The 14,734-nt window shown below is 33.9% G+C and overlaps 1 protein-coding gene across 1 annotated transcript in view; it reads left to right on the plus strand.

The window, feature by feature from the left end:
* Positions 1-974: 974 nt before the first annotated feature.
* The window catches only part of LOC123695519 (unconventional myosin-XV), a 97,932-nt gene continuing 84,172 nt past the window's right edge, over positions 975-14,734 (plus strand). Inside the window, exon 1 of the mRNA XM_045641392.1 lies at positions 975-1,155. The gene's annotated coding sequence lies outside the window, so the exon portion shown is untranslated. The remainder of the gene's footprint in view (positions 1,156-14,734) is intronic.

The raw sequence follows: 14,734 nt of genomic DNA on the forward strand, positions 1-14,734 counted from the left end.
AACCGCGAATCCACCCTTGGGATCAAAGGGAATTAACAATGATTTGTTTACATAATATTATGTACAGTACTAAAAATAAAAATGTAAAAGGGTTGTCAATCGACAACCCTTTTATGTTTACTTTCCTAGCTAGTAGGAAATAATAGATCCTACATACCTTATATTATACTAGATCTCCAAATAAATATATAATGCACAGGAACTGGGAAGTATAAAAAAAATGCGATTTTAATAATTCAAACATACCTACCAATTTTGAGCGGTCAATTTCAAACTCAACGATTAGGGTAGTCTATAAAAATAATGTAGCCTAGAAGGCAGGAGCATTTATAATTTAGGTACCTACAACTACCTACTACCTACCTCTGTGCTACAACTTACTATACTACCTTTGTAACGTTTTTCTGTTGTTTTTCTGCATTATGACTTCATCATGTAGAAAACACGCAGCGGCAGCACTAGCACATGACTGGCACCTATATTTTTCTTTTCGTTTCGGGGTCACAAAAGGTCAAACGATAAGATTCTTATTTCTTAGTCACTTCGAGGTGAATACACTTTCATAATAGACGATTATTCGGGATCGTCGGCAAATGAAAAAGCATAGGAAGTTGTCGTTAATCTTAATTAACTTTTACTTCAAAACGCTTATATAAATCGAGGTGTGCTTTGACCTTATGACCCCAATACTCGACCCGAGGCTAAAGTGTTTGAATTGAATTATCCAACATTACAATCTTACATAAAAGCAATAACCAAAGCATGAATTCAATAATTTAATAATTTCCGTCCAATCGATTGGCGAATAACTTTTTAGTTTTCAATGACCGTCACATAGTTTACCTGTGTGCATAACGGGCCTACCCATACAGGTTTATTCGCGCCCGTCTCTTTTCAGCAAGAGATGGATCTGTAGGTTCGAGCGAGAGACGTATAGTTTACGTGTGGCAGTGGAATGCAGAGCGCGCGTTCGCGCAACCTCCCGAGTAGTCGGAGGTTTCATTTTGCCGCGGCTGCGCTGTACGCAGTAAAACCTTATTACGAAAATATGTGTGAAATTTAGATATCAAAGTGTTGATAGTGTAATACAGTGACGATAGTGCAGTGCTGTGTTATGATATAGTTGACGGAGCGCAGGCGCAAATCTATTTACCTGTAAGTACAAAACTCGTGGTGACGTGTTCCCAGGAACGGGTCCTAGGCTCGCGAAGAAATATTACAATTATAATATGAATTTCTTCGCAATAAATATAACCGTTAAGTTTGGTAACAATAGCGACAGTAAATTAACAATTATTCTAGTTTCGGCTAACTGTTTAACCGTGTATTATTGTAGATAACGTGTAACTTTATAAGTAGAATAGATTAAAAATAACAAAGTACCTATGTAGGTATTGAGCATGTATGAAAACTTTACGACATAATTGATTACACGACACGACATAGTACAAACTACCTTAATTGTTAATTTTAACATAAATAAAAACTATGAATGTAAAGGACTTTATTATGTTGGCCCTTCTAGCGCTTATCTAAAAGCCTTGCTAGGCGAAAGTTCATTCAAATCCAGTACCTAACAGCTGTTTCTGAATACAACTGCATCATATACCTACGGATAATAATATAGTTATTCCTTCACATATTGATACCATAATATTATTCAACTTTTAGCGGTAGCACTGGTTTCATCTTCATATTTATCTGACAACAGTAAAAAATAAATAAACCCCCTGATTCAAGTTACATATTTAGGTCACAAAGTTATCAGTCGAAATATCTTACGAAGGTTTATCTAAATTCTGTCTTCCAGTATGCAGGTCATGCGAATGATTCTAATACCTACTATAGAAGCCCGAAACTCAAGAAGTAGGTCTCCTGTATCCAAGACGCTTTATCAAAAATCAGCAACAAATTAGGTGCCTAAACTATGAAATAGGCCCTTATACCCTACCTATTCTTATTTACCTATAGAAAAAGAAAGTACTAAAAATCTTCGACTCTTATGTAGGTACCTACCTACTTCATTAAAACTTGGCCTGCATATTAGGTACCTACCTATAACCTAGAAATACATCAGACGGACCTTGGAGGCTTTAGTTTAAAACCGCAAACTGCGAACATAACTAGGTACCTAGTACGGGTGCAATACAAAAACTTACGGGATTAAAAATTAGGCAAAATACGCAGATTATTTAAAATCACCAAATAGGTAGGTAGGTCATTTTACCTATTTAGAAATTTTGACAGGACCTTAGGACAGGACCGAAAGCCAAGTCAAATGCTGCCTTAGACTGGCCGTAAAAAAGTGATTATCGAACTACCTAGATACACTTACCTGAATAATAAAGAAAGAATTTAGAATATTACCAAACAAAAATTACATCAATTTACCTACGTGATATAGTTGCATTGTTTATGTAAAACACTTGATTATATTTATCTTACCATTATATCGCAATGTGACGAAATATTGGAAATATACCTTTCTCTTTCATAACTCGTAGATACTTGTTAATTTGCTGAATACGAACTAAGTTTTGGTTACTAAAGAAATATTACGCCACGCAGTTAGACACTAAAAATTTAAAAAATATAACTAGGTAGGTAGGTATGTGCGAAAATAACTTAGATTTGTAAGTTTTATTGTCGCGTTCGAAATTAGAACGAATATGGATAAAATAAGTAATACCAAGTTATGCAGAAGACATAGGTATGCTGTGAATCAGTAGGTACCTACCTACCTTAATAAGAAAGAGGACTGGAAACCTACCTTACCTAAATAAGAAAGAAAACGGGGATGAAGTAGAGGCTGTGGTCTAACTTAGGGCTATCACCACTGTCACTGACATCTACTCATATAGGACTTGTGAAAGCTAGTTTAAATTTAATTTATAAATTGTCTATTTTAATAGCAAATCTACAATAAGACAATGATTACATAGTACATTTGATATTTAATAAATGTATGGAATGCCGATAAACATCGTAGGATTAGGGTCGTTACTCACTGTGACTTATTCTTCGAATTGCAGCATCGAGTTTATTAAAACAAACCAATGTAAACCAGCCTTTATAAAAATTATTTTAATAATCATGTCTAGTATGTTTAGGTACGAATTCTACATAGATGCATCACGTTTCCTTATGCACCAAGAAATGACGTAACTAAATTATTAGCACGTTTGCAATAAATAAAAATAGTACTTATCTGCTTGTACCTATTTGTGCATTTGTGAAAAACAAAATGCGTAGTTTGTTGCTTCGTTTGCGAAAAAAATAAGAAATGAACACGTTTTATTGGTTTTATTTGAAACTAGCGGTCCGCCCCGGCTTCGCCCGTGGTACATGTTTACGTTTTCTCTCCATAAGAACCATCCTCGTACTTCAAGGAATATTATAAAAAAAGAATTAACGAAATCGGTTCAGCCGTTCTCGAGTTATGCGCTTACCAACACATTTTGCGATTCATTTTTATAGTATAGATACCTAGAGAGATAGATGATGCAAGATTTTACATTTTACAAATGAGAATAAAACTGGATTGGAAACTTAGGTATTATCCGTATGTACTATGCATAACTATAATATAACAATCAGCTCTACAAGGTACAAACAAATACCGTACATACAACACCTTAAATTTCGTATACCTATTACATATTATATGAAAAAACGAAGTACTTAGTAAGAATATAAATTAATTTAATATACAAAAAATCATGCAATTAACACCGCCAAAGCAATTTGCTTCAGATGCAATTTGCACCAGAAAAGGAAACCAAACATATGAACCTTCCTCCGATCTTTCAGCCTCTAATCCTCTCAATAAATCATGTACTAGAAACGGTACAAAACACGCCTACAATAAGTAGCAATTAAGTAATCTCTAACAATTACTGGCAGCCGGAAGCTTCGCACGCACAGGATACCTAAGTCACGATATAGTTCTTACTTCTTATGATATAAGCACTGAAAATTGCATTGTGCTGCAACATAGAACCATTGACCATACCCTATAGGTATGCACACCTATAGGTAATTATTAATTAAAACAATTTATAAATATAAAATTTATAAAATTCTATCTGTTACCAAAACGATTCTTATCCTAATTTTAAGCTATTGCATAGCTTCTATCGCGGGCCTTGAGCGCGGGGACCGATCACCGAATCCATAAATTCCATAACGAAAAAAAACCTCACGCTTCCCACGGGGACGCGCACGGCGCAAGGCATGCTATGCAATAGCTTTACCGTTTTATCTTATTTTTAAAGGTTAAAAAGTTAGCACCTGTTTCTTCTTTACGACATCAAAAAAGGAGGTTCCATGTTCGACTACAATATCGTTTTTGTACTTACTTGCTCACGACAATTTCTTCGCCAATTGTAGATCAATTCACAATTATAATTAAATAATTTTTTATAACATTACACCTTGAATATTGTCATTCAGATCTCATAGAAATCAAGTGCAAAGATTTATGTAATCATTTATCACTAAGTTGTTTGAATAAATTAGTCTATTTCACAGTTGTATACGTGTCAGTTTGTCTGTATGTATTACAAAATATCTCCAACACAAGGTATGATTACGTACATACATAGCATGTACCGTCGACACTATCGAGGTGCCGCTCGGATCCACTTTCTAAGCAATCAACACGAGATGTTGTTTTGACTGATTTCCAATGAACATATTCTAAACGATTTGTAGAAATTTCGATATGTTTTTGCACTATAAACGGAACATGAAGCGGTAAATGTAAGACCCAAATGCATGCAAAGCAAAATGTCTTGCTTAGTTTTTGGAATTAATCATAAACAATTTGCGAATATTTTTATCAACTTACGATTCCTATATTACTATGCACAATATTAAGTGGGCATAGAAAGTGTTGGTCGGTACCTAATACTTAGATATAATTACAAACACAAGCTGTCTATCGATCTATCTACTATGAAATTTATTTTGAGAATAAATGGTGCAATGTCGACGGTCATATAATGAATGTACATAGCATTAATTTTATACTAGCAAAGATTTGCCTGATGCGCGTGTGTGGAATGCGTAAACAATATGAAAAACCTAATGATGCAGCGACATCAAAATAATAGTGACACTACCTTATGTTGCATTAGAACACGCATACTTTATTATATTAATTATATAGGTATACAATATACATACTTATACGTTATTTTATATTTAAAGTGTAATTGTAAATCAATCAAAGTAGTTTAGAGCCAGAGTTAGAACACTGGAACGTCTTTCCACGAATTTAGTTTAAACTATTTCTCTAGATAATACAGAAAATTGCTGGAAAAAAAATCAAATACGTAGCGTCGTTTTTAAGAAACTAACAGTTTAAAGTTAATGAATATTTAATACGAACGTTTTAAGGATAAGGTCATAGATGATGACACTGGAAGACAATAATCACTATAATTTCGACAATTTGAAATGAAAATAATAAACTTTAAAATAACTAATGTTTGTTCTGTGTGTATGATTCATATGATAAGCCATCATACAAATCTCACATTACATCAATAATCATACTACCTTCTTTTTTTTTTAAGTGGAGAAATCTTGCTTAGATACCCACATATGTCGGATTCCTACCGACCAAAACCCCACTGTTCCGTCGACGACGACGACGACGGTGCTACGGGTATATACTACCAGCTTACCTGCATTATATTATTATTTATTACGTATTCTTAATCTATGCTACTTACTATGTACGTAGATAAGAACGGTCCCTACTAATATTATAAATGCGAAAGTAACTCTGTCTGTCTGTCTGTTACGCTTTCCCAGAGGTTTAAGCCTCTCAACCGATTTAGATAAAATTTGGCACAGACCATCTTTAGACCCTGAGAAAGAACATAGGCTACCTTTTATTGCGAAATATGTACCACGGGCGAAGCCGGGGCGGACCGCTAGTTTTTTTTATGTCTAACATATCACAACACTTGCCCGTTTCAATTACTTTTTTATTAAAATTCAGATATCTGACCTTGGTGTTGCAAAAAGTTACATAAAAATCGAATCAACGCTTATTTTTGTATCTTTTGTTGCGTTGATGTCTTTTTCTTCTTATGTTTTACAGCACGTTCTCTTATTTTAAACGCTTGTAAATTTGCTATGGATTCTTGTGAAATATTTATTTAAAAACTTATATATGACTTTTTAGTTGTTTTTAGAATCGAATATGTATATAAAAATGAAACCCGTTTCGCGTTGTCACGGCATCACGTGTGAACGGCTGAACCGATTTCGATAATTCTCTTTTTATTATACTCCATGAAGTACGAGGATGGTTTTTATGTGAAGAAAACGTAAATATGTACCATGGGCGAAGCCGGGGCGGTCCGCTAGTTAAATATAAAGTATAATAAATACAGACAAAATGCGAAAAAAATCAAGAATCAATATAAAAAAAATTCCTGATAAAAGGCCTCAATGTGTTTCTTAAAATAAATTTCCAAAATAAAATGTTACGTAACACTATTCGTATATTGTTAACGAACTAGAAAATGACCCGCGACCTTTGAAGCAGCTATTAATTGCTGATAATAAATACGGAATACATTAGCATTTATTTTCTAGAAACGTCCAATATTAAACGTCAAAGCGGTCTCTTGAAGGGTAGGTCACGTATCTATCAATAAATTATTAATCTACACTAATATTATAAAGAGGAAAACTTTGTTTGTTTGATTGTAATGAATAGGCTCATAAACTACTGGACCGATATTAAAAATTCTTTCACCATTCGAAAGCTACATAATCCACGAGTAATGTAGGCTAGGTTTTATCCCGGAAATCCCACGGGAACGGGAACTATGCGGGTTCTTCTTTGAAAACGCGGGCGAAGCCGCAGGCGGGAAGCTTGTGTTAGAATAATTTAAAGTCTCATGGTAGATAAAAAAGTGGAAAAGCCTTGACAATGTTAATTAACCTGTATTAATACGTTGTTTTTAATTCGTATTTAATTTGATTTTAATGCATAACACTTGCCTATTGTTATATATATAATGTACCTACAGTACCTGTTAGAAAATTCAAATGTATTATTTTTAAAGGTTTTCATAAAATTATATTCCTCCCTTTAAAAATTGCAGGTCAAAAATACGATGTAGAAAGTTAACTACCTAGGATGTAACAATTTTCCACGTAACATAAAAACCGTGGAAATGTTTACATTCCTTACGTTTTCCATTCGCTATACGGGAAGTTATGGCGCCGTTAAATAGGAATATGGACAGATTAACTATGACGAGTTATAGTTACTTTAACGAGTGTATTTAGTTATTTACTAAACGACAAGAAACTAGAATCTAGATAGCTACTCTTTACAGATAATCATCTTAGACGTTGTCTTTGGTAACAAACATATATTTGCGAATTCTAAAACTTAAGAAATGATATCTTAAAACCTGACTCAAGGAATAAACTATCCATTGGTGGAAACATGAAAATCGGTATAGTAGATTTTGAGTTTACAGATTTATAACAAACAGACCGACACGGTGGCGGACTTTGTTTTATAACACGTAGTGACTACATACAATATTTTCTCATAAAAATGCAACTATTACACGACCGACTTTGATCTACAAAGTAAATTATGTACATCGTAATTATTTTATGATCTTTATCTAAGTTATTTAACAGTTAAGTAATAATGCGTACCACTAAATAAAAATATGTTAGGAGGTTATCATTATAAAATTTTGAAAAGTAGCGCTAGGCGTGATGTTAGGTTTGAAAACTGTAGAGCAAAATATATCTACACTAATATTATAAAGAGGAAAACTTTGTTTGTTTGTTTGATTGTAATGAATAGGCTAAAAAACTACTGGACCGATTTTGATGAAATTTGGCACACAATCTTTAGACCCTGAGAAAGAACATAGGCTGCTATTTATTGCGAAATATGTACCACGGGCGAAGCCGGGGCGGACCGCTAGTTAATTTATAAAAGAACACTGTCGAATTAGGCTAGAATCCTGTAATGATAGTAAGTTCTATGTGATGTAAATAAATAAATAAAATATTGATAGTTTATTTAATTTTCCGACGTATGTGTTTTTAGATTTAGAGGATGCCGTTCGCAAAATATGTGATACGTTTTTGTAAGATATTTTAACACATTGGTATGATTACGTAGTCGTGAGATTTTTTAAAGAAATTCTTTAACCTTAGATGTACACTTATCTAATTATTTTATATTAATGAACACCCCTCCCATGGATGCTCTTTGCATGTCTCACTGACACATAATATTCATTCACCAAATTCGTTGACACACATACCATATAAGAACTACACAGCATAAAATCATCACGCCACACCCATCTGGTCGAAGTGCGCTTTCCCATCTCGTGGAGGGTCGTGCTACATTCACACTATTGTAGTATTTTTTGTTTGTGTAACTGCTTGTACGAGCTGTGTAAAGAAATCGCGGAAATGTCATGTTTGATACGCGTTCAAATGTTTTGGTACTGTATCGTTGCGAGAATGGAAAAGTCGAAGAATTCAATAGTTAGGTACATCAAGCCATTTTTTTGTAATTTTATTGTCTACAGGAAAGTGTCACTTTTTTTAATGATCCATATTTTTAGAGATACGAAATATCGTCTTCGTTTGCGTTTGTTACTTTACCTTCTTACTAGAAATTAAACTGATGTGTTGTAGTAAAGTTACTATTTACCCAGAATCAATCATAACACTCTGTATATAATACCTTTTATTCTGCATAATATACATACTTCGACACACTGCGTTTCTTTTGCTTTCCTTAATTAAGACATCATCTGCATGTCCTACTTGTTCCCTCACAACCCAACACCTCAACGTATTACCTATTACTAGTATATAATATTATCTGTGCCTATTACCAATGCCACTGGATCATGGGATTCAGATATCCGATTCGCAAAGCCTGCTAATGAAGACACGTTGACATGATATGATAATCTGTGGTCGCCTTGACCGCTCACCTGTGTCTTGGTTACGTGGGAACTAACTGACCTGTGGGTTAGAAATTTTAATATGATTTGATGAATGATGCGGTGTGTAGAAAGGGTATGTGTGAGTTCCTACTTATTCTCGTATATTGAAGTAATGTTGTATGGAAGCGCGATATTTAAATATGTACATATATCATTGATATTTGATAGGTGTTAGGAAGCTTATGGATTACTAGCTGCTCCGCGCGGTTTCACCCCCGTGGCTCCACTCCTGTTGCCCGTAGTGTGATGAAATATAGCCTATAACCTTCCTCGATAAATGGGCTATCTAACACTGAAAGATTTTTTCAAATCGGACCAGTAGTTCCCGAGATTAGTGCGTTCAAACAAACAAACAAACAAACTCTTCAGCTTTATAATATTAGTATAGATTAGACAATGAAATAGATAAGACAGTTAAATATGCATGTACCTAATAAAGTATTTATCGTACAGTATAATAATACCATCCTAAAATTAGGTATAGACAAGACAAAGAAGTTTTTGCAGAAACGACAATTAGAACGATTACTTCGATCAGTCTTTGGAAAAATATATCTTAAAACGTGATGTTTATTCAAGTTAGACTCAGTTGATGTAAGAACAAGAAAATCAAGTAGTCCAGTCCACTCGTAACATGTCTGTGCCTTAACAAAAAATATTTGCACTGCGTACAGATGTTAGAAAGTTATTTTCTATTCTGACCGAGTTGTAGGTGCGTAGTAAACTTTGAGTACCTTAGTGTGTAGATAGTTATGAATGGATGTATAATAGTTATTATTTTTATGATAACAAAAACTTTTTGGATGTTTTTGTGTAGATTTCATTAACCCATTGAGCCCCAAGCGGCCCGGTCCCAGACACAATAGATTTTCTATTGTGTCTGTGGTTCCGGGGCCTGAGTTATTACGTATACAGATGACTAGCTGTTCCCCGCGGTTTCACCCGCATTGCTCCGCTCCTGTTGGTCTTAACGTGATTATATATAGCCTATAGCCTTCCTCGATAAATGGGCTATCTAACACCGAAAGAATTTTTCAAATCGGACCAGTAGTTCTCGAGATTAGCGCGTTCAAACAAACAAACTCTTCAGCTCTATAATATTAGTATAGATTAGTTCTGAAATGTGTGAAGATAGCAAGGAAATAAAACATTTCATCATATCAGCATGTTGTGTGTATTGTATTAACGATAATTAATTTAAATTTAAACCTTATACACTTTAAATAAAGTATAAAATTGAATAATCAACAATACAGTATACCCATTAAGAGTAAATACTTTTGATGAGTCGTTGTAATGAGAGTTGTATAAATCCATCATGTAAACATGGTGCGACGTGCTTTTCACGTTTCAACACAAACCGAGGAAATTCTTAGATAGAATTGTATATGATAGCACAGATAATCTATACTTATTCTATACTAAAAGTTTGTTTGCTTGAACGCGCTTATGTCAGGAACTACTGGAACGATTAGAAAAATTATGTCGTGTATATAGACTTTTTATCCAAGAAGGCTATATTTTATCACGCAAGTCCAATTGAAGAGGAGCAATGCGGGTAAAACCGTGGGGCATACCTGGTATGATAATGTAGAATGTAGATAATCGGATCCGTGTTGCTATATCTGTTCTTAAGCGTTTTTACAAATTCCGATCGGTTTCTATGTAATTTGCGATTTTGATGACTTGGCGGTTCGCTTGTGGTTAGTGACCCTGACTTCGGTAGACTGCGTGGGTTTGTTGTAAGGTAATTAATGGTGTAGTTTTCTATAATGTGTTGTTATATGTAGGTTTATAATTGTTTGTTGATCTATGTAAAATGGTTAATATATCTATGGCTATAAATCTTATTTTGTTTTAATTAGCAAATTCAAGTGTAAGTGGAACGTCAAGTTTAACAATTGTCTTATTCCCAATTCCTATTGTAAGTCCTTGGTTACCAATCATTTCTAAGTACTTGAATAAATACCAAGTCGTTACAGATAAGCTCGTATATTTATTTAGGTATTTAATTCAGTAAGTGATTGTACTTCTGAAGCAAATTCAAATGAAGGAATGTACACAAAGGAACACCGCAGTTGCAAGCCCTTTGTGAATCAGCTTTACATAAGCGCTGTCTATTGTCCAATGAAAGTGACAAGAAAGTACCTACACCTCTTTGTCAAGTTTTCTCCTCATAGCGGATATCATCTCATAGTAGGAGAGCCCGTGGGAGATCGTCCTTCACCGATCTGATAACCAGATGAGACGTATTTTTTATTAAATATTTTTTATAAACAAATCCATACTAATATTATAAATGCGAAAGTAACTCTGTCTGTCTGTCTGTCTGTTACTCAATCACGCCTTAACTACTGAACCAATTTGCATAAAATTTGGTAAGGTGGTACTATTATACCCGAGAAAGGACATAGGCTACTTTTTATCCCGGGAAAATGACGCAATCCCAGAAATCCCACGGGAACGGGAACTATGCTGGTTTTTCTTAGACTGCGCGGGCGAAGCCGTGGGCGGGAACCTAGTATGCCTATAATTGCTTGCCCATCGAAAAGTGGTCATGGCTATTTTTAATTAAATTAACTTTTATCGATTTTGTTTTCATCACCTTCATACTTTTGATAACCAAATGACTAAAAACTAAACTGAAATTTATTTGACTGATAGTTTTTGATACACAGAATATGCCTAGGTATGCTTTTTTTTCACCTATTTTGACTTACCTGTTTACACCTGCTTACCAGGTAGTTATACACTGAAATGAGTAGGCAAGCATACCTAGGACGTGAAGGACGATCTCTCACGGGCTCTTAGACCATCAATACATGTTCAAAATAAAAATAAATCTTTCCCTAACTAGAGATAACTAGGGACTTCCCTACAGGGGCCGTATTATGATCTCTTATTTCTAGACAGTTTACGTCGTGAATTGAACTGACTCGCAAATTCATATAATACCATAATCAAACATGGCTGGTTATTGCGATCATGATATTAATTTGCCAGTAGCCAGTAGGGAATAAGAGGTCATAATACGGCCCCAGGTCATATTTCATAAAGATTCATTCACTCTTTACCGAATTTCATAAAGATCCGATCAGATATTTTTGCATGAAAGTATTTTATAATAAGGTTGACGCAATATATGTATATCTCCGCAAATTCTGTATCTACGTTAACGAAGTAATAAATAAAATCTAGGAATTGCCTTTGTACTCAATACAACTCGCAGTCAATTATATAATTTACATAGTGAATAGTGTTTTAACTTCGAAAACAATCATTTTATAGGACAGGGTCAGACTGAACACTAATGACGATCTGTTAAGGCAACACCTCTGTTTCAATCAAGTCTTGTTCGTATTATTAAGGCGAAGCACCTCGATAGATATGTAAAGTGCAATTTTTAATTAGCATAATATTACTATGAACTAACTAACTATGAAGTGTGAATGTGTGTGGAACAGTGTATGTTGAGTTTTTATATTGAAATGGATGAATTGATTATGATTACTAATTGTAAGTAGAAGTATACGGGAATAGTTTATTTGGTGAATAAAATATTGAAAATACTGTAGTGTGAAAAATATAGCTAGCGTGCTTTAAACAGTGCAGGGCTTTTTGTGACAGTATTTAGTATTTTGGTCAGTTGTGACAAGTGTTTTCAAATCGTGAATATATTACACACGATTGGACACGCTTAAGGCAATGTCTTATATAGTCAGCTTTTTTTTAGTTATCCAAATATGTTCAAGTGTTTTAGATACAAGTTAACTGTATAAAAATTGTTTAAACTAAGTTAACTGCATGATTATTGTACAATAATTGACTAAATAAATTGAGAAATAACAATAGTTTGGTGTTATACTACCACAGAATAAGTGGGTTATAGCTACTTTAATACATATTTTACAGTTACCTACTGCTTTTTCAAAGCTCATTGTATCGGCTTAAATATAGAAGAACTTTTATGATGCGGGCAGGTAAACGAGTACTTGACGAGTTTTAAAAGTTTAAAACCTTGTAACTTATTTCATATCTGCTTTTGAATTAGTCGTAATTCACAGAAGCGATTTAACAATGTTTCTACCTTTGGTAATCATTCATATGAAACCCGCGAAACAAAAGATATATTATTAAAGATATATCAGCACAACCTACCTTAATTTTCGTCGTGACCCCAGTCGGCGTGGCAATTGAGCACACTCATCATGCTATTTTGACCTTAGCTGTCAATCAAGCAGCTATAATTGCTCGAAGGTTCTCCGGGGGAATGCGAATGAAATACGGCTCATTTTCGTTTGTCAATTGCAATGCATTGTTTGAATGATCCGTCCCACGTACATTGTTCCAGCTGTGATCAAATTTAGCAATGTCACTTGGGACCGGAGAAAAGCCATTGTTTTATTATACTAATCAATGAGCTAAGTGTTTTTGGTTCGTTCCACGATTGTTTCGCAAAATATGTAATCGTTAATAAGGTTAAATGTTTTTTCTGAGACGTTTGAACACAGAAGAAATGTGTAATTTTGTAAGTTTTATTCGAATATTTTTTAATTTATATCCGATAGGTACGAAGAGGTATTTCCTGATATTCCTAGAAATATATAAAAACTATATAACTTTTGCAAAATGACAATCAACTATAAATCTTAGTACAGACTGTCTGACAAATCTTATCTGAGCAAGTTAGTAGTTAGAATACCAAACTATTAATTTTCTATCGAATACAACGACAATTGTATACCGAAATCACTTTAACTAGCAATATAAATTATAAAGGGACCAATCACTAGACCAGTGGCATGCCTTGCCGAGTTTCATAGATAATGACTCAGCATTTCGTAACCTACCATTGACATTACTCGAGCTTATGAAATACGACTACGTGCTTATTTGATTACGTTTTATACGTTTAATTACATGAAATTATAAACAATTTGTTCACTTTAATAAACCACATCGAATCTGGTAGATTTTATGTAATTTCAAAAAATATTTCACTGAAAATTTTTACTGGTTAATTTTACCATTATATTTGTTACTAGCTTCCGCCCGCGACTCCGTCCGCGCGGATGTCGGTCTTCGCGTGGATGGTTTATTTCTCCATTTTGAGTACCTCTGACAATAACATCTTATAAATATCTATTGGACCCAATTCCCAAATACGGCTAGGCCTATAATAATACGCAACGTGTGTTCGCGGTTCTGCGGAACAACGTCTATGGATAAAACTGAAAAATTAAGATTAATTTTTTCTATGTATTTTTCCAGGATAAAAAGTATCCTATTTTACGCCCAGGATAATAAGGTATAATTATACCAAGTTTCATCGAAATCGAACCGCTAGTTTTCACGTGATGCCTTCACATACAGACAGACAGACAGACAGACAAAATTTTTTTTAATCACATATTTGGGCTTGGTATCGATCCAGTAACACCCCCTCGTATTTATTTTTTCAATATTTTCAATGTACAGAATTGACCCTTCTACAGATTTATTATATACGTATAGATTTATTATATGATATATTTAGAAGGATATTATATTTTTTAAAAAGCGTAAAATCATATGTTTTCGAATTCGTAGCGTACTACGTAATTATTGCACATATATATAATTATTAATTACTTTGTGTTTTTATGCATTCCTACCTACTTCATTAGTCTATTAATATTTAATACTAATATTATAAAGCTGAAGAGTTTGTTTGT

Source organism: Colias croceus, chromosome 11 (genome assembly GCF_905220415.1).
Source record: "Colias croceus chromosome 11, ilColCroc2.1".
Taxonomy (NCBI): Eukaryota; Metazoa; Arthropoda; class Insecta; order Lepidoptera; family Pieridae; genus Colias; species Colias croceus.